This window comes from Cetorhinus maximus, chromosome 33 (assembly GCF_964194155.1).
Source record: "Cetorhinus maximus chromosome 33, sCetMax3.hap1.1, whole genome shotgun sequence".
NCBI lineage: Eukaryota > Metazoa > Chordata > Chondrichthyes > Lamniformes > Cetorhinidae > Cetorhinus > Cetorhinus maximus.
Window position 1 is genome coordinate 9,376,708 of NC_135911.1, and position 19,380 is coordinate 9,396,087.

At 44.4% G+C, this 19,380-nt stretch overlaps 1 pseudogene across 1 annotated transcript; it reads right to left on the reverse strand.

Moving 5' to 3' along the window:
- Positions 1–296: 296 nt before the first annotated feature.
- Positions 297–14,560, reverse strand: LOC144671555 (ubiquinone biosynthesis protein COQ9-B, mitochondrial-like; annotated as a pseudogene). The gene is made up of 5 exons (XR_013573945.1): positions 14,537–14,560; positions 9,695–9,898; positions 8,227–8,306; positions 6,864–7,054; positions 297–1,366 (listed from the first exon to the last, which is right to left on the reverse strand). The product of XR_013573945.1 is annotated as a ubiquinone biosynthesis protein COQ9-B, mitochondrial-like (transcript).
- Positions 14,561–19,380: the final 4,820 nt, after the last annotated feature.

Consider the following 19,380-nt stretch of genomic DNA (forward strand, 5'->3'; position numbering starts at 1 on the left):
TGAAATGTTAATTTCAAATGATTTGAACCAAATCTTGTTTCAATTTCTGATGATTAATTTAATTGAATGAGATATGTGAAGTAATTTTTATCTGCTATTTTCTCTGAGACTTTGAACTATTTAGTGCATTTTTAATTGATCCTGCAGCTCTGATTTATTGTCATAATGTCCTAATGCATTTCTTTCAGCTCCAATCCCTCAGCATTTGAGCTGAATGGTTTAAATTAATTGAGGTTTATCTTCTCCCTCTCACACGTACAGTGTTAAATATTTCCACCCAACCTCCCTGACCTATCTTTTTTTTTTGTTTTTTCCTTGGATTGCTCTTTATTTCAACTTTTAACACATGACTCGACATATAAAGAATCCCTCTTTGCACAGTCACACGTACACACTGTGCAGCCTTTCCTGAGACACGATTTCAAGGGTGCCAGCCCTAGTCTCCACTTGTCTTGATGCCCACAGGCTGCTCATCGATTCTGGGCAATACCACTCAGGTTCTTCAGTGTCACTGCAGCACCAACGAGACCCTGGAAAAGGGCTTTGCCTGTTGATCCAGCCTGTTTGACAGAATGAGCCACGTTGACAGCATCATTGACACGGTTTTGCAGGGAAGTTCCAAGTGTCTTCATAATCCGGAGAGGAATCCTGTACCAGCACCAGCTCTGTCGTATTGTAGATTCCTGCTAGGATGGCTCGCCTTGTGCACCAGTTAGAGTCTGTGGACCTGTCTCCTGCGTAGTACCAGATCTCATCCACCACATTCGTCAGGTTGCTCAAACTCTCGGCAATGTTTTGTGGGAGCAGTAAAATACTCAGAGCCTGCGGCCAGGTGTCTATATAAGGGATCACCATCCGGAGCCTCGCTTCCACTGCATCCTTCACCAATCCATCAGTCTTCTTGGCTTCCTGCTGTCCCGCCTGGACCTGAAGGTGTTGCTCAGTCAGTTGTTCAGGGAGGTGCCCTTGTTACACTGGCACACAAAGTGCAGAACGAGGTCCCCCTGGGCCATGACTCAACATCCCAGTCACCGCTGAGGACAGATACAGCACCTTGGCTCCCTCGGCCACGGCCTCCAGTGAGCAGCCAAAACTGGGAAGAAATTGCAGAGCTGCAGAAAGGAGCTGCTGTCTGAGCTCCTGTTCAGATTGAAATCCCTGTGCTTCCTGCCCGATTGTGATGGGAATGAGTGCTGGATGGAGTATGATTCCTGAGCCAGTGTGTAGGTATGTGAGCTGTGGTAATGCTCTGTGGGCTGCTTCTCCTCACCAACCATGCTTAAGTACGTTATTGTTCGCCGACCCCCCCTGCGCACTGCATGACGGGAGTACAGAGCAGCTGCGATCCGCAGTCCTCTCTGCCTCCCTGACCCATCCCCCCCCAAAATCCCAATCCCTCCTGCAGCCTCCCACTTTCTGCCAATCGCTCCGCCACGCCGCCTCTATTTATACCACCGGCCCCACCCTCGCCAGCCGGTTTTTGACGGGCGTCACTTGATTCGCACTCGGCCAATCAGGGCGCTGCCGGCGGCGGTTGGGCGGGGCCGCGAGCTCCAGCGTGAAGCGAGCGCGCGCCTCTCGTGCCCAGGGAGGCGGAACGCGAGGGCTTTGAAAAAAAGGCGCCAAATCCCACATCAGTTACTCATGGGGGGGAGGGGAGGGGAATATAAGGACTCAGAGGGGAAAGAAAAAGGCAAACTTGATATTTCATTGCATCGGAAACGTGTAAGGGCTGAACCCCACCCCATTTAGGCTCACCTGAACTTTTATTTTATTCAGTTTTTTTCCTCTGAGGCGTTGGCGAATTGTTTTGAGGACAAGATGGAGAGCAGGTGCCAAAGTGAAGAGGAAACTGGGGAAGGGTCAGGCGTTGGCCTTGTCGGGGTGGAGACACTTGGCAGGGCGCAGGGGAAGAAACACAAGGACAGCATCTGGGCACCCAATGCCTGACTGAGCAGTCACGCCAAGTGTGGAGAACCTGACCTGGCCCATTCACCCCTACTGAAGAATGGCTCACAACACCGAGGTTCATACCTAAATCAAAATACCACATCGTGGGAGCATCTTTGTGCAAACGATTCTGAATATCACCATTTACCTGGAAACGTGCATTCTCAGTTACGGAGCATGCCGGAGCAAGTTCGACAAAAGACAAGACAGAAGCCATTATCGCCCCAAACAGCTGGCTGAAGATTGGAATCAATGCATTTAAAGCAGCAGTTAACAACTGAAGGCTTTTACCAAGCTGCGCCGGCATGGAAAGAAGCAGAGATTTCATGATCTAAGTGCTGAGTTTCCACTGCAGTACTCAGACAATGGGCAGCTTCTCTCTGTCCTGAAATGGAAACTGAGTCATCGGCAGCTAGACGCTGCTGCACGGCTGGATCCACAAGTACTCTAATGGAGTTGGCCAACATTTCCATGCTTGAAAAGGCTGGCTTCAAGCTTAGCGAGGAAAGCTGCGCCAAGTTGGAGCCAGACAACTGGGGGAGACGGTGGTACAGTGGTAATGTCACTGGACAAGTAACCAAGGGGCCCATGGCAGCTGGTGAAATTTAAATTAATTTGAGCAAATACGGAACTGACAGCTAGCCTCAGTAATGGTGACCATGAAACTATCATCGATTGTCAGCAAAAACCCATGGAAGGAAATCTGGCATCCTTACCCGGCCTCGGCCTACACGTGACTCCAGGTCCAAAGAAACGTGGCTGACTCTTAACTGCCCTGTGAAACGGCTCAGCAAGCAATTCAGTCCAAGGCCGATTAGAGATGGGCAACAAATGCCGGCCCTGCTGGTGACACCCACATCCCATGAAAGAATAATAAAATAAAAAAATCCATGCTGCTGGATAGTGACAACAGGTTCTGAGGCAGACGTACCAATGCACCAAGCGTCTCCGTGTGCACATTTCACACATCGGAGTGCTTTGCAGCCGAGGTCACTCATCATGTTCAGGCATTTCCAAGATTGATTCATCAATCATTCATCTGATTCATCAGGGCTCTAATGTTACAACCTCCATTTTACTCAGCACTGCCTTTGTTTGGGGACTGGTGTTCCAGGTCCCCGGGCTAGACTGATGTTGGTTCCTGACTTCTTGTGATTGTATTTTGCTATACTTAAGGCAGTGACCTTAATCACCCATATTTCACCCTTTTAATTTAAAATGATATCCGAGGCTCCTGAGTTACATTGGACTTCCAGAACTTGTTTAGATGGTCTATCCTTTTCTGCTGCTCTCATCACTTTATCACAGGCTCAGACTTACAAAGCTCAATCTTCTGATCTTGAACCGGCTTGAAGCTGAAGTATCTTAATGTTAAATTAATAGTTCATTGATAATCATCACAATTTTCTTCTTTAATAACATTTGAATAACAATGAACATCAGCACATATTTTACTCGGACAATGTAGATATAGATTAAATAATTGCATAGAAACAATTTAAATACAAAGTTGAATAATACAAATTAAAGTATATTTCAGCATATTTAGATGGTGCCAAATAAATTACAACATATCAAATGCTCATATTGAGCTTCTGCTTAAACTCTGCTTCAACTCTGAAAACTACGACAACAGAATTGTATTGATCACCTCATGGTTAACCACTGAAAAGATCATGTGGGAGGAGGTGTTTGAGAAAAGTAACAGGAGTACTGAGTCTACAGCACAGAATAGTTTTCAATACTTGCGGCTATACTATTGCGTCTTACTTGTAACATTTATTAGCGGCGTATATTTTGTGATAGGCACCTTTACCGACACACACATGTGCATCAAGACAGTATCGTTCATGCGACCTTTCACCACCAGAATGAAGAGTTTGTGACGGGTCAGTGGGACAAAGATTCACGAAGATTAAACTCATTCTGTGGATGCTGCAGTTTATATTAGAGCGAACATTTTGCAAACCCAGACTGATGATACAGAGTTTCAGAGAGGGTCCGACATTATGCTAGAACAACATAGCCCCAAATTGCCAATCTTCACTGGGAGTAATGTTCGATATAAGTAGTAATTATTCAAGGCCTTTCAAATAGCAAAAAATATTGAAATTTAGTAAAATTATGATTTGGATACAGTTTTCTTCATTAGCTTTCAAAACATTTTCTCATGAATTTTGCGAGCTAACGAATCTTTGAAGACTTTCCCACAATGATGGCAAGTTTCAGAACAAGTGTGAGCTTTCAGCCGATACATATAAACAAAGCTCTCTCCACGTTCAGAACATTTATACGGCCTCTCTCCTCTGTGCGTCTGCTGGTATTTATGTGAACTCTTATGAAACTCTTTATGAAACTCTTTCCACAATCCGTACAGTTGTACGGCCTCTCTCCTCTGTGGATCCGCTGGTGTATATGCAGGCTCCCTGACTCTGTAAAACTCGTTCCACATTCAGTACATTTATATGGTTTCTGTCCTGTGTGGATCCGCTGGTGTATGTGGAAGACCCGAGCCAGTATGAAACTTTCTCCACATTCAGTACATTTATATGGATTCTCTCCTGTATGGATCCGCTGGTGTCTCTGGAGATTTCCCGACAGTGTGAAACACTTTCCACATTCAGTACATTTATACGGCCTCTCTCCTGTATGGATTCACTGGTGTATATAGAGGTTCCCTAAAGGTTCCTCTCCTGTGTGGATCCGACAGTGTTTATGGAGGTATCCAGCCTGGTGTGAAACTCTTTCCACATTCAGTATGGCTTCTGTATGACACATTTATATGGCTTCTCTGCTCTGTGGATCTGTTGATGCAGGTGATCATCTGCTTTTATAAATTGGCTCCCCTGGATGGATTGTGTGAACTGGAAAAGATCTTTTGTGCTGGAAGGAGAGGTTTGTCCTGATGAAATTTGTCCACAGGATTCAGGGTGTCTTCTGATGTGCTTCTGAAGAAAATCTGCAGTGGTAAATGCAACACTGCAATGAGGGCAAGGATGACACTCATTTTGTTCCCCTGCTGGATAGAAAAGAAGGGACATTGTCAGTGTAATGAAACATCCAGAAGTTTCTTTTGGAAGTACAATTTGAGAACGTGTGAGAGTGGAGATGGAGGGGGTCAGTATTATTGAGCTTTGTGGACTAAAGTGTGAAAACCTCTGTCTGTCTTGGCTTGGTAGTTAGCGTTCTTACATCCAAGTCAGAAATTGTGGATCCATGTCCCTCACCAGAGACTTGTGCATTTAATCCAGGCCTACACTGCAATGGTGCACTGCAGGAGTGCTGCACTGGTGCACTGCAGGAGTGCTGCACTGTCAGAGGTAACATCTTTCAAGCTGTACTAAACTATGTCCTTTTCTGCTTGTTAAGATAGAGAACAAACCCATGGCTCGATATAAAGAACAGCAGGCAGATGTCCTGGTGTCCTGGCCAACATTTATCCACCAACTAACTCAACAAAGTCAGATTATTAGATCAGTTATCTCACTGCTTTTGTTGTTGGGATCTTGCTATGTGTAAACTGAGCTGCTTAAATAACAAAAAGAAAGACATTAGATCTAAAAAGCTTTGGTAGATCCCAAATACATCTAAAGCATTTCTAACGGTGCAATTCTTTCTTCACCTGGAAATTATCAGGATGATTTTTAAGGAAGCAATTCCTGACCTCAGTGCCCAGATTGAACAGTGTTACCAAGTGAGGAGAATTGACACACTCTTGAGTCACTGTTTAGAGATCAGGAAAGAGAATGCTTGCAGAATTTACCTATTCCCAGTCCAGGAGTACTAAAGGTAACCACACCACATCAACTACTGTCCAGATGGGGATACTGGGACCCATTGAAGCATATACTAAACTTAGCTGCACCTCAAGCTTTCACCTGCTCTCTATAAAATATTACAACACAAAAGTCCCAGCCAGTCAATTATCGCAGAATTATACAGTATTGAGGGAGGCCACTTGGACCATCGTCTCTGTGCCAGCCCTTCTATCCTATTCATACTACTCCTGCCCCACATCCCTACAATTATTTTCCTTTTCAGACATTTATCCAATCTCGTTATGCAATTCATTATTGAAACTGCTTCCACCCCCTCCTTTCAGTCTCTGCGTGGCAGATAATAACAGCTCGCTGCAAAGCTGATTTCTCCTCACCTTACCTGGCAACTTTGCCAATTACCTTTGCCCTCTGGTTAACAACTCTCCTACGCCCTTTCTTAGGTCTGGTGTCTAGAATTATAAACAACACTCTAGCTGGGGCCTAAGTAGTGATTTCTAAAGGGTTACCACAACTTCCTTGCTTTTGTAATCAATGCCTGTATTTATAAAGTCTAAGATCCTGTGTGTTTGTCTAATAGCCTTATCAACTTGTGTTGCCACCTTCAAAGATTTGAGTATGTGAATCTCCCAGGCCTCTGTTCCTGCAGCCCCTTTAACATTGTACCATTTAATTCATATTACTTCTCCTCACTCTTCTCTGCAGTGAATTTTACCTGCTCTGTGTCTCCCCATTGCACCAGTCTATCTACCATCTTCCTGAGGTCTTCTACTCACTCTCCTCTTCACTATTTACTACATTTTCAAGCATTGTGTCAATTGAAAACAATTAAATTATATTCCCCATGCCCAAGCCCAGGCCATTCATATATATCAAAAAGAGGAGTCCTAACACTGTCTACTGGGTGAACCACCGCATAATGGCACCAGTCTGATGGCAACCATTTCATTCAGCATTATCTCTGATTCCTATCTCTTAACATATTTCATATCCATGTCACGACTGCTCCTTTAACCCAACAGGCTTCAATTTGACGAACCAGTTTACTATGTGACACTTAGGCAAACACTGCTGATATTGTAACAGAAAACTAATGATTCTTATGCTAAAGTTCCCAATTTTGGTCAGAATCCTTACATTTTGGTTCTTGTTTTGCCATCCACATTGCAGTCCATTTGATCCCGAGTTCCCTGGCGTATTCATCACCATACCAGACCAGCAGCTCACACCGCGGAGGAACAGACTTGCAGGTCCTGTAATAAATTCTGCCGCAGTGCTGAAAGGCCACAAGGTTCTGCTCCTCTTCCTTTCTGGCACAGTTAACCAATCTGGAACAGAACAAGTAAACACGTAAGGGGCCAAAACTCAGTTCAAATTGTTGCCTGAATACAAAATGAGAAACATGTTAGCATAGTGTGCAAAATTAGCCATTAAGAAGGATAAACAAAAGTAGATCTAGGCTATTTCTTTGATGGTTTTAAATGTTGCCACAGGCACCCAGGCTGAGAGGCTGTCTGGCTGTTGGGCAGAAAGTCCTGTGGCATCACACTGCAACTGAGGAGTGTCGAGCAAGGAGGGAGAGGCTGTGAGTCAGAGGGAGGTCCGGGGAAATCAGTCCAGTCAGCTGGAGACATGCTACCTTCTCTTCTAGAATACGTCCACGTTTTTGGAGCAAGCCTTTTGTCAGGCGCCATATCAAACACACATCAAGGAATAAGGGTATCCTGACGGGATGTTTCCTTGGAACCCATCACACTTGCCCCCATTCCCTTGATCTCCCAAAAAAAACACGCTAAACTATGCACCTGTTGTAATTCAAAGGCCCTTGAGCCTCCGCTGTGCAAACCTAGCCGTTAGGAAATTATAGGAGGGGGCGTTTCGTTGCTGATTTTAAATGTTGCCACAGCCACCCAGATAGAGAGGCTGTCTGGCTGTTGGGAACGAAGTCTTGTGGCATCATGCTGCAGCCCAGGAGTGTAAAGGAAGCAGGGAGTGACTGTGGCTACGAGAGACGGCTGAGGAAATCAGTCCAGTCGGCTGCAGAGATATGGGTGGGCTAGGAGAGTTCATTCGGGGCAGGGGAGATTGGTTGGGACCCGGGTGCTCAAATCCTGACAATATTGTATCAGTTTCCCCTCACCTCATCCAATTTGATTCAGATTCACCCTTTGCATCAATGTATTCAAAACCTTACTTGCCTTTACTGATTTGCAGGTAGATACTTTGAAAAAAGGATTGGATTACACACAAACACACGTACATATGAACATGTGAATTAGGAGCAGGAGTCGGCCACTCGGCCCCTCGAGCCTACCCCGCCATTCAAAAGACCATGGCCGATCTAAATGTAACCTCAACCCCACATTCCTACCTACCCCCGAGTATTAAAAGTTTAAAAAAATCAACTTTATTTTAGCCAACGATCAAGCTTAACACGATTTGTATAAGTCTAGTACAGTGGCTGCCCTCTTCTTTTACTAAAAACATACCATCCTCTCACCTGCTTTCTGTGGTTATAGGTTTGCATTCGATAGCCCAGATCAACAAAATGACAAGGACTGAGATGGTGTGGCATAGGAGCTACAAACACAGAACCATGGTGCTGAATAGTTTCAGGGAGCCTTGCAAAGTCAGGAAAGATCGCTGAACCAAGTCAAAACGCCCATGCTCTTTACCGTGTTGCAATCACTTCCCCATGTTCCTCCCATGTGACAGAACCCGTGATTTTAAAGCCTTTATTTCATGAAGCAGACCCTAAGTGAAAACAGAAACTGAAAAGGGGGATAGGAAAGGGAAAGCTAGAAAGTAAACCGACCCTCCCAGTTTGCAAGGAAGCAAAAACCAACTGGGACTTGAAAGCACAACTCCTGGGAAGACTGAGCCTAGTTGCAGGATGGAAAAGGACGCAGATCAATCCAAGCTGAGCAGTAGCAGTTGATGTGTCCAGTGGTGCAGTGTAGGCAAGGTAAAGTCCAGATCCAGAAGCTGAGAATAAGTTGCTGCAGCTGGCTCTGTTACTTGAAGATAACGTTGATGGATTCACACTATCCAGACTGAGTTAAGGTTCTGCAGACATGCACCATTTGTGGTGAAGGCCGTGCCCGTGGAACTCAGGCTGGTTGCGCACTGTCGACAGGCGATCAGACCACATCCTAGAAGGGGAGGGGCTGAAATTCTTTGTGATTTGTTTTGAAGGACTTTGTGGCTGAGATTGATGATACATATACGCTGTGTGGACTGCTGAGCTGATTTGGGAAGATCGGTCTTAGTTGTATCTGCCATTTAATGTGTAATTTATTGTTTATAATCGACTTCAATTTGTCTGTTAATCCATGTCTGATTTATGTTGATTCTTGAGGTTAGACCATTGGGGGTTTATTTAAGACAGTATGTAGCGTTTGCTTTATTTGCCTCTTGTAGAGTAAAAAATCTTTCGTTTTAAACTGTGGAATCCTTTTAAGTAAAGAATTGGGATTTTGGATTTCTCTTGAAAAAAAAAGTTACTGGTCTCTACCGAGATCATAACACCGTGCCTAGCCTACTTTGCTCTAACTTTTTCCCACTCTTACATCTCATCAGATTGACCCATTGCTCCCAAACTATTGCCAGTTTCTCAACATGGGAAAACTAGGATGTTAATTTTGAAAGACACAATGGACCGATCAATAGAGACGCATGACAGCCGTTGCTGGTGATTCCCGTTCCTCGGCTGTTGTTAGGCCTTCAGTGAACATGCCCAGTAATCCATTCTAACCTTGTGAACATTTCTATGAGTTTTCAGGCTACTTGAACATAAGAGGCATCAGGGAAAAGCCTGATTCTGTCTTCACTTGCTGTCTATTTACCAGCAGGACAGAGCAGCCACCAGGAATAGAAAACCTTAAATTACTTTTAGTAATTTCATTCAAGTAAGCCATGAACCTTTTTTAAAGCAAGTAAGAAACCTGAAAACTTTGATAGGCACCTACCACGCATGAATACACACAGACATCAGCTGATTCTTCATTTGATACTACTCCTTCATTGGGTCCAAAGTGAACTCCTTTGGCAATAATCTTCCCTTCGTTCCATACACCAAGACCAGCATTTCGAATCTTTGAAGTGGCAATGCTGAGTCCCTCTGGAAGGATTAAACGTGCTCTGTCTGGCCGACTGAGTTCAACAACCGTGTCCTTTATGAATAACGGAGGACCGTGCACAAGGCATTCTTCAGTAACTTCACAAACTATCACATGACAAAAAAAAGTTAAAAATGGACGAGGGTTTCAGTTCACTATTCATGTGTTTATGAAGGGGGCCCAACTCCAACAGTGAAGATTCTAACACATATGTGTGTGTGTGTGTGAGAGTGTGAACAGGATTGCCCAAGTCCAACAATCAAGATTCTAACCCATGGAGAACAGTCATTTAGCGAATATTAACGAGGCTGCCCATTCATGCAGGACAGATGGAGGAAACACATCCACTGAAGAATCAGTGCCTTCAGGAAAATGGGAGAGGAGGTGGTTCAGCACCTAAGTTATTACTTCACTGTTGGTCTTCCCACACCACGAAATATCACTAAAAGAGAGGAAATATTTAACAGTACATTAAAGCTAACATTGAAATCCACCAGGTGTATACAAATATTGGTTAAAAAAAAAATTTACATTCCGTGGAACATCGAATTATCTTTCCTGACTTTAGCACAGTAACTCAGGCAATTTTGTTTATGAAGACTGTAACAGAAATTTAGAACACAAAATCTGAATGAGAATAAGGAATTAACTGTATGAATATATACCCATCAGATACCATACATGCTCCCTGTATTCTCCCAGCTTTGATGAAGGAATTGAAGTACAGTACTACAGGTGCTGATTATCCGCTGTGTCCCTATTGTAGGAGTCAGCCACATCCTACTTCATAGCTGGATGGATAACTGCACCTGGTCATTGACACTTGCCCAGCTCTCACTGGTGGACCCGCTTAGCTGCTTATGCATGGTGGCAGCGGCCACACCCCAGTAACTCTGTCGGTTCGGAGGCCTAACCAGGTGAGCTAGTGTTCAGGCTGATGTCCACGTGTCAGTGCACAAAAAAAAACAACAGCCTTGACAAAGAGCGAGCGAGTGGCGAGAGGAAAGCGTTGGTTTTACTATCAAATCTGACATCGCAAAAAGTCAGAACACGGATTGCCAGAAAGTGGGTTCAGAAAAGGCAGGGGCACTGGCCACATGATCTTCACCCTTCGGAAAATACAAGAGGAATGCCATGAAGAACAGATGAGACTCAACTGTATCTTTGGTGACCTGACGAAGGCCTTTGACACAGTAAATAGAGAGGCCTTGTGGAAAGTCTTAGCCAAGCTTGATGTCCTGATGGAGCTGTAAATCAGGTCAACAATTTCACAATGAAAAGATGGCCAGAGTCGCTGACTGTGGTACTTAGTATTATCCTGGGAAACAACTGACTGTGGTGAAACCTTTGACCCCTTTGACGTAACAAGTGATGTGAAGCAGGAGTGCTCCATGGCCCCTGTGCTCTTCAGTATTTTCTTTGCTGCCATTCTTTCTGGGGTACTTGATGGAAATGTTGAATGAGTATACGTCCAATTCAGAGCTGATGTAAATCTCTTCAACCTGACATGACTGAAATCCTCAACTAAGGTACCAGAGGTGATGAAATGGGAATTGTTGTTTTGCGATTTGGTGTCACACTGTGAGCGTGGCCTTCAAAGGATCATGGACCATTCTTCAAAAGTGGCTGATGGCTATGGGCCAACCATCAGTTTAAGGAAGACAGAGGTACTTGAACAAGCCACCACCAAATTCTGACTATGCCCCATCTACGATAACTCTCAATGACACAACTCTCAAGGCTGCAGATAACTCCACCTATCTTGGAAGCACAATCTTCAGAAAGATTTGCATTGACAGCGAAGTGGCAAACACAAGTGCTAGAGTTAGTTCAGCATTTGTTCATTTGTGGAAGAGTCTGTGGAGGAAACAAGGCAGTGTAACAATAAAACCTGTCACATGTAAAAGCTGTGATAATACCCACCCTTCTATATGTCTGTGAGACATAACTATGTATCCCAGACACATTAAGCACTTATTCCACAAGAGATGTATTTGGAATATCATGGACAGTATATGGAAAGACAAAATGCCCAACACTGAGTTTGCTTCAAAGAGCAGAAATCTGTGGAATTCAAGCACTCACCATCAGACCCCAGCTCAGATGGACAGGACACGTAGTACTTATGACTGATTATTGAAACCCCTAAGGCGGGCATGTATTCACAACTTAAACTTGGACACCGCATGCAAGGTGGGCTAAGATGAAAGCTCAAGGACTTCTTGAAGGGAAACCTCAGAAACGACTAATTGACATGAATGTTGGCTTCGGTACATTCAATCCAGTGAAAATTAAAATATTCCAGTCACCTGCAGTTGAGAATTGTCTGTATTTAACTTGGCATCATTTACTGATGTAAGGTATCTGTTGAATCTGACCATTTTAGAATAAGTTTAGATAAGAATAGTTCAGAGGATTTCTTTTCATCATTGGCACCTGGATTTAAATCCAGCCCAGGCTGATCAGATGTAAAGGAGTTTTGATGTTATGCTGTGGGCTGGGAGCTCAGCAATCAGATCCATGCCCTCTAAGAGTCTTGCTCTCTCAATTTTTTTCCATAAGCATATCATTGAACCTGATTGGATTCATTGGAGAGTCCAATGGAAAGAGCATTACATTTTGACAATTAATGCTCACTCTCAAAACCGAGGGAAAGGAAGGTCCTTGATGACATCTGAGATGCAGAGTTCGCCTCCTCTATTGCAATATTACCTGTTTTTATGGTTCATTTAGTTTTTAATGACAGCAATTGCGCTTGAGCAGTTGAGGGGAAAGCCAAAAGCAAAAAACCGCGGATGCTGGAAATCCAAAACAAAAGCAAAAATAAAAATACCTGGAAAAACTCAGCAGGACTGACAGCATCTGCGGAGAGGAACACAGGTAATGTTTCGAGTCCGTATGACTCTTCAACAGAACGGTTCTGCTGCACCTTCTTTTCACGCGATTCCACCCATTCACTTATCCATACCCACTCATCGTTGGAAAGATAAAGGGCAATTTCTCTAAGCTTCTGTAGAATATGGAGAAATAAAAACTGTAATTTCGGACACATTTAGGCTTTAAATCTGTATTTTTCACAAGCTCACATTCTACTCCTGCAAGATTTGCTGCACTGTCTGATATGCCAATCTTTAAAAGATTATCCTCCGCACCACTTGAATGGATTGGCAGAGCCAGTCATTATTGAGAGCCATCGATATCATGGCACCATGATGTTGAAAGGTCTGGTAGGAAAGTTGTCTTACAGCACCTTCTACAGTCAGTGTTGGTGCCAAACTGCTCCAGGGCATATCTCGAAAGGCAAAATATGCATTGCAGCAACTTGCCAAGGTTCATTCAATAGCGCTATCCAAACTAGCGACCTCTGCCACCTAGAGGAACGAGGGCAGTCAGCATATGGGATCACCACCACCTGGAAGTTCCCCTCCAAGTCACTCACCATCCTGACTTGGAAATATATCTGTTCCTTCACTGTCGCTGGGTCAAAAACCTGGAACTCCCTCCCCAACAGCACTGTGGGTGTATCTATACCACATGGACTGCAGCGGTTCAAGAAGACAGCTCACCACCACCTTCTCAAGGGCAACTAGGGATGCTGGCCCAGCCAGCGAAGCCCAAATTCCATGAATGAATAAAAAAACATCTTCCTGCCTTACTACGCTGCTGGAGTACCTCAGTACATAGACTGCAGCAGTTTAAAAAGGTGGCACAGCACCACCTTCTTAAGGGCAACTAAGGATGGAGAATACAAGCTGGTCTTGACAGTGACACCCATATCCCAAGAACCAATAAAATTATGAAAAAAGGTCCAACTCATCATCCCATTTCTAAATCATTCCCCTTTCCCTTTTTTATATCCGCGTACAATGCCGATTGTCTCAATTAACTCTCAACTGGTTTGTTGGAGGCAGATGTTCGAGGGCATCCATGTGGCTCACTTATGCTTGCTAGAAGCCCCATATCATCACACACAGGGCCCTGTCTTTTGCAGACAGAAGGAGCAAGTACACGCATTACACCTTTTCCAACTGAAGAAAAGCTTGGGGGACAGCCATTCCCTGGTTCATTCCCCATGGCAATGCCTTAAGCAATCAGAGTTGACCTGTCTGGTTTGAACTGAAACAAATATTTGGCAGCCAACAGTTAACTGTTCTCTGCTTCATTCTCTATTGCAATGCCTCTACTTATCAGAGTCCACTTGCCAACCAAACAGCACTCTCTTCTCATACAGTATAAATTGTTGTTCCCTTTGCTGTTGGTTTATCTTGCGTAGCTGTCCTTATCAGTCCAAGACGAAAAGTTTCGATAGTGTCTCTTTTTTCAGCCATGTTCAAATTCTGTATTACCAAGCAATTATTTACAAGACTAGCATAAATTCTTAATTAAAGTCACAGAAAGATTGATCAGAAATTGAAATAGGCACCAGGGCCGGGTGGTAGAAGCAAAAAAATGAAGTAACTTAGGCAGTTACATGTTGAATAATTGGAAGGATCAGTTAGATTGGCCCAATGTCTCGCTGGTCAATATTAATACTTGTGATCCCACCGACACATTGGGGAACTCACCCACTCCCTCCTACTGACAGTATTGATGTGACTGACCAGCTGAACCTTCCCCAATCTCATGCTGCAATAAATACTCGGACCCAGCATTTTCTGTCTGGCTTCCATTTCAAATCTCCCGTGACCTTACCTCGGATTTCCTCCGCTCAGACATGGTCTTTCCCTCTCCAGTATCTGCCCCCCACTCTTAGTTTTACCCATCCCCATCCCGAGGTCGGGCACCTTATTTACTGGGCTCTGCCCACGATTTTTTGTGCCCTTATCTACCCCTCAGTCTGTTCAATGGTTGTGTCCCGGGACTGTTATTTCCCCCCCTTTTCTTGTTCCCTCACAGACTCGAAATGAAGCCCAATCTCAGTGAAATACTTTCCTATCAGCAGCAGCGTCCAATGTTTATGGTCCTATTATCTGAACCTGTCTTTGCTTCTGACTTTCCCTCAGACTAACACCACCTCAGTCTCTTTCTCAATAAAAGTAACCGGGCCAGCTCCTGTTTTCCCCCCTCAGGAAATTCTTGTTCCTCTTCTTGACAGGTAAAAATTTTCAAAAATATGCAATATAATTTACAAACTGAATTTTCTTTATACGACTCAAAATACAATGTGTGGATTTTCAAAAACCAAACAATACAAAATTATTCTGAACTAATTTTTGTACTCTAAAAGTTAGGTATACAAATTATGACCTGGCTTTTTCTTTTCTTCAATTTACAAAATGAACTTTTTTTCAACACAATTTACAATGTTTTACTTTAAATTGTTTAAAAACTGTTTCTTTCTGACTAGAGATTTAATTAAATAATGTAAAGTATTTTTTCCTCTGTGTTGCTGGTTTTTGTCTACAGTTTGAAGGTATTTTTCTGAATGATTTAGATTTTGGTTGCAATTGTCCACACTTATTTCTTTCAGATCCAATTCCCGCATCATTTAACCTCACAGGTTTACACTAATTTAGAACTGGACCTAGACCTACACCCTCAAACACCATTCTCACCCAACCTCCCGCTTTCTGCCGATTGCCTGAAGACGCCGCTTCTATTTATAGGGCCCGTTTCAAACGCCGGCATGCGCATGGGCTACATGTGACTCCCGCTCCGCCAATCAGGACGCTGCCCTTAACGGTTGGGCGGGAGCACGAGGAGAGCGCGCGCCTCACGTGCTCAGGGAGGAGGAGCGCGAGGGCTTTGGAAAAAAAGGCGCCAAAACCCTCATCTGTCAGTCATGGGCGGGGGGTGGATAACATGAGGGCTCAATGGGCAAGAAAAAGACAAAATTGACATGTTTTTTTTTAGAGCAGAAACTTTTTGGGACTTACACACTCTCCCACTTTGAGGCTCACCCGAACTTTTCATTTTATTTTAAACTCCCCCCACCTCCGCCCCCCCCCCCCCCCACCCCCCAGGTAAAATGAGCTGAGGTGTGGGGGGGGAACAAGATTAAGAACAAGATGGTGGGCATGGAGAGCAGGTGCCAAAGCAGAATGGGAAAGTGGGGAGGGGCAGCTGCTCGCCTTGTGGGGGTGATGACGCAGGGTAGGGCACAGAGAAAGAAACACGCGGACAGCACTTGGGAACCCAGCGCCAGGCTCAACAGTTGTGCCAACCGTGGAGAACGTGACCTGGCCATCCACCCCACTGAAGAATGGCTCACAACACCGGGAACCATATTGAAAATAAAATCCCACATTGTGGAGCATCTTTGTGCAAACGATTCTGAATGTCATCATTTCTCCGGAAACGTACTCTTCCTGGGCAAATCTAGAACTAGGGGGCCACTGTTTAAAAATAAGGGGTCGCCCATTCAAAATGGAATGAGGCAAAACATTTTCTCTCAGTGGGTCGTGAGTCTTTGGAACTCTCTTCCTGAAAAGGCGGCCGAAGCAGAGTCTTTGAATATCTTTTAGGCAGAGGTGGATAGATTATTGGTAAGCAAGAGGGTGATAGGTTATCGGGGGTAGGCGGGATGCAGATTTGAGGTTACTATCAGATCAGCCATGATCTTATTAAATGGCGGAGCAGGCTCGAGGGGCCGAATGGCCTACTCCTGCTCCTTGTTCGTATGTGCATTCTCAGTGACTGAGCAGTGATCTACAAAGGACCTGACAGAATCTACTATCAACTAAAAAAAAACTGTCTGAAGATTGGAATAAACACAGTCAAAGATTCATATAGAACTGAAAACTTTTACCAAGCTGTGCTGGAATGGAAACAAGCATTGATCTCATGATCTAAGTCTGAGCTTCCACTGCAGTACTTCGAAGTGGGTAGCTTCTGCTTGTGTTGCAATGGAAGCTGAGACATCAACCACTAGGTGCAGCTGCATGGTTGGGTCCACAAATACGCTAATGGAGTTGTCCATCATTTCCACAATGGAAAGGATTGGCTTCAAGCTCAAAACAAAAAACCTACGTCAATATGGAGCCTGACAACTCCATACTCCTTTGCAGTGACAACCGATTCTGTGGCTTCCAATGCACCGAACCTCTCTGTGCATGCCCATCACTCTTATTCAGCACTCATTGGAGTCCTCCGTAGCAGAACCCGTCTGCGGCCTCACCCTCTGGGAGCTGGCACACATGCCAAACTTTCCATATAACATAAAAATATGCTGGGAAAACTCAGCAGATCTGACAGCATCTGTGGAGAGACAGAGTTAACGTTTTGAATCCATATGACTCTTCATCAGAGCAGATTTCCAGCATCCGCAGTATTTTGCCTTTATTTCCATGTAACATGTTCATCGTAAGAAGATTGAGAAATCATAGAATAATACAGCATGAGGCCATTCAGCGCACTGAAACTGAAATGGCTCTTTAAAAGAGCAATCCAATTAATCGCACTCCCCAGCACCTTCTGCACATCCCCGTGATGCTTTATCCCCACCAAATATTTGTCTAATTCCTTTTTGAAATCTACTATTCTTACTGGTGATTTTAAATGGAAATGGACGGTTAGGACTGGAGGCCATGCCCATAGATCCCAGATGGTATGGCCTGTCACAGAGCCATTGTGTTCTGGAGCAGATGTCCACAGAATGTGGTGAGTGTGAGGTTGCTATAGCCCCTTAGAAAGAAATTGAAATGTTCCTGAGAGAACATTGCCAGTTATAGCGGGTGAGTAGTTAGTTTAGATTGTCATGTGATTCTCCTGGACCCCAGGAATCGGGAGGAATTACCGAGGATTTTCTTGAAGTGGCCACATTTCTTTGTTCATTCCAGGAGTATTTATATGGCGGTGCGACAGCAGTGTGCGAGATAGTACTTTTTACTGGATGGGTCAAGCTTTACGGGCTTGATGGACTTTCTTGCCCACCATGTACATTTATAACATGCAGATTGGGCCCTGTATCTGGCCCCTGTCTCGTCTGTGGCTTATAGAGTTCACCCAGTCAGTTGCTGATCCCAGTGACAATCCCCAAGTAATCGTGCGAGTCTGTTTAAGGCTCACACGGGTAAGCCACATTTCCACTTGCACATGAACAGAATCACTGGTTTGCAGCAATTGAGTGAAGGTAATGGAGACGATCGTCCAAAATAAACAAGGCGCTGTTATTCCCCATAATCGTTTGCTTACAGTTATTGAAAATGATGTGCTAATTTATTATACGATTTCAAAATGATCAAACGCTTGGGGATCATGTCCATTTTTATTTCATGACGAAGAGCAACCAGCACCGGTTTATGGGTAAACACTGGCCTGCACTCCTCTCATGCCACTGTGCCCTCCTCTACTGCTCCACAAATGCCCTGCCCTACCCAGGCCTTGTGTCATCACACCAACCCAACCCTCCCAGTCAATTCCTGCTGCCCTGAGGAGATGGGCTGGTGACTTTGCAAATGCGCGGCTAATCTTCACCAGAAAAATCCCTTTCTACAGCGCAAACATTTCTCTCTCTATTTTTCAAAACCGGATTTTCTAATTTCAGTCCCTTTGGTCGTTTCTTCATTTGCTGACGCCAAACTCTTTCCAGAACTGTGGAATAAATCAGAGAGAAGACTTTAATTCCAAGGTTTGTTCTTGGTTCAACAGCAGATGCTGATGGTACATAGGTAATACTGCAAGACACATTGCATTCATCTGACTTGGATGATTACTGTAGTGTCACAATATGGGCATTTGCTCCTTGAAAAAAAACCTGGATTATTATAAATAGAAATACAATTTATGAACTGATTAACCTTTCACAATTCAAAATACAATGAGTTTTTTAAAAAAAGATCTTGACAATACAAACTTATTCCAAACTAATTTTCCTACTTGAAAAAAGAGGGAATGCCAGTTAAGAACTGGATCTTACTTTTCCTCAACAATTGACCAAATTTACATTTTCAGCGCCATTTGGGAAGTTTTGCTTGAAATTATTTAATCTATGTGTTCCTCTAATTGATGACCAGCCATTGAATTAAATGGTGTGAAATATTTTTTTCTCCTGCTCTTGGTTTATCTTTAACACATTGAAAGTATCTCTGTGACTTATTTCGGGTTGAATCTGGCTGCAACTCTTATATTTTTTCTTCCAGTTCCAATCCCCCAGCACTTTTGTTTGTTTTGTTTTGCACTAAAGGTCTGAGGTCATTGAGAATGATCTTTTCCCTTTCCCGCACCCCTCTGAAATGTCCCGCCCAATCTCCCTGACACTTCCCCCAAACGCCTCAGCAGCCGTGGCCGCGCCTCTGCCAAACGCGCGGCGACGCCGCTTGTATTTGCAGCGCGGTGCTTCCCACACGTGACTTGCACCCCGCCAATCGGAACGCGGTCTCTGACGGTTGGGCGGGGTCGCGCGAGCGCCGGCGTGTGGGGAGCCCGCGCGCCTCGCGTGCCAGGGCTTTGAAAAAAGGCGCCAAAACCCATATGAGTCTCTCATCGTGGGTTGTGGGGAAGGGGAGGGGTGAGTCTCGAGCCGTGTTTCAGGGAAGGGAGGGGTCGGTGGTTATAAATAGAGGCGGCGTCGACGGACGATCGGCAGAAAGCGGGAG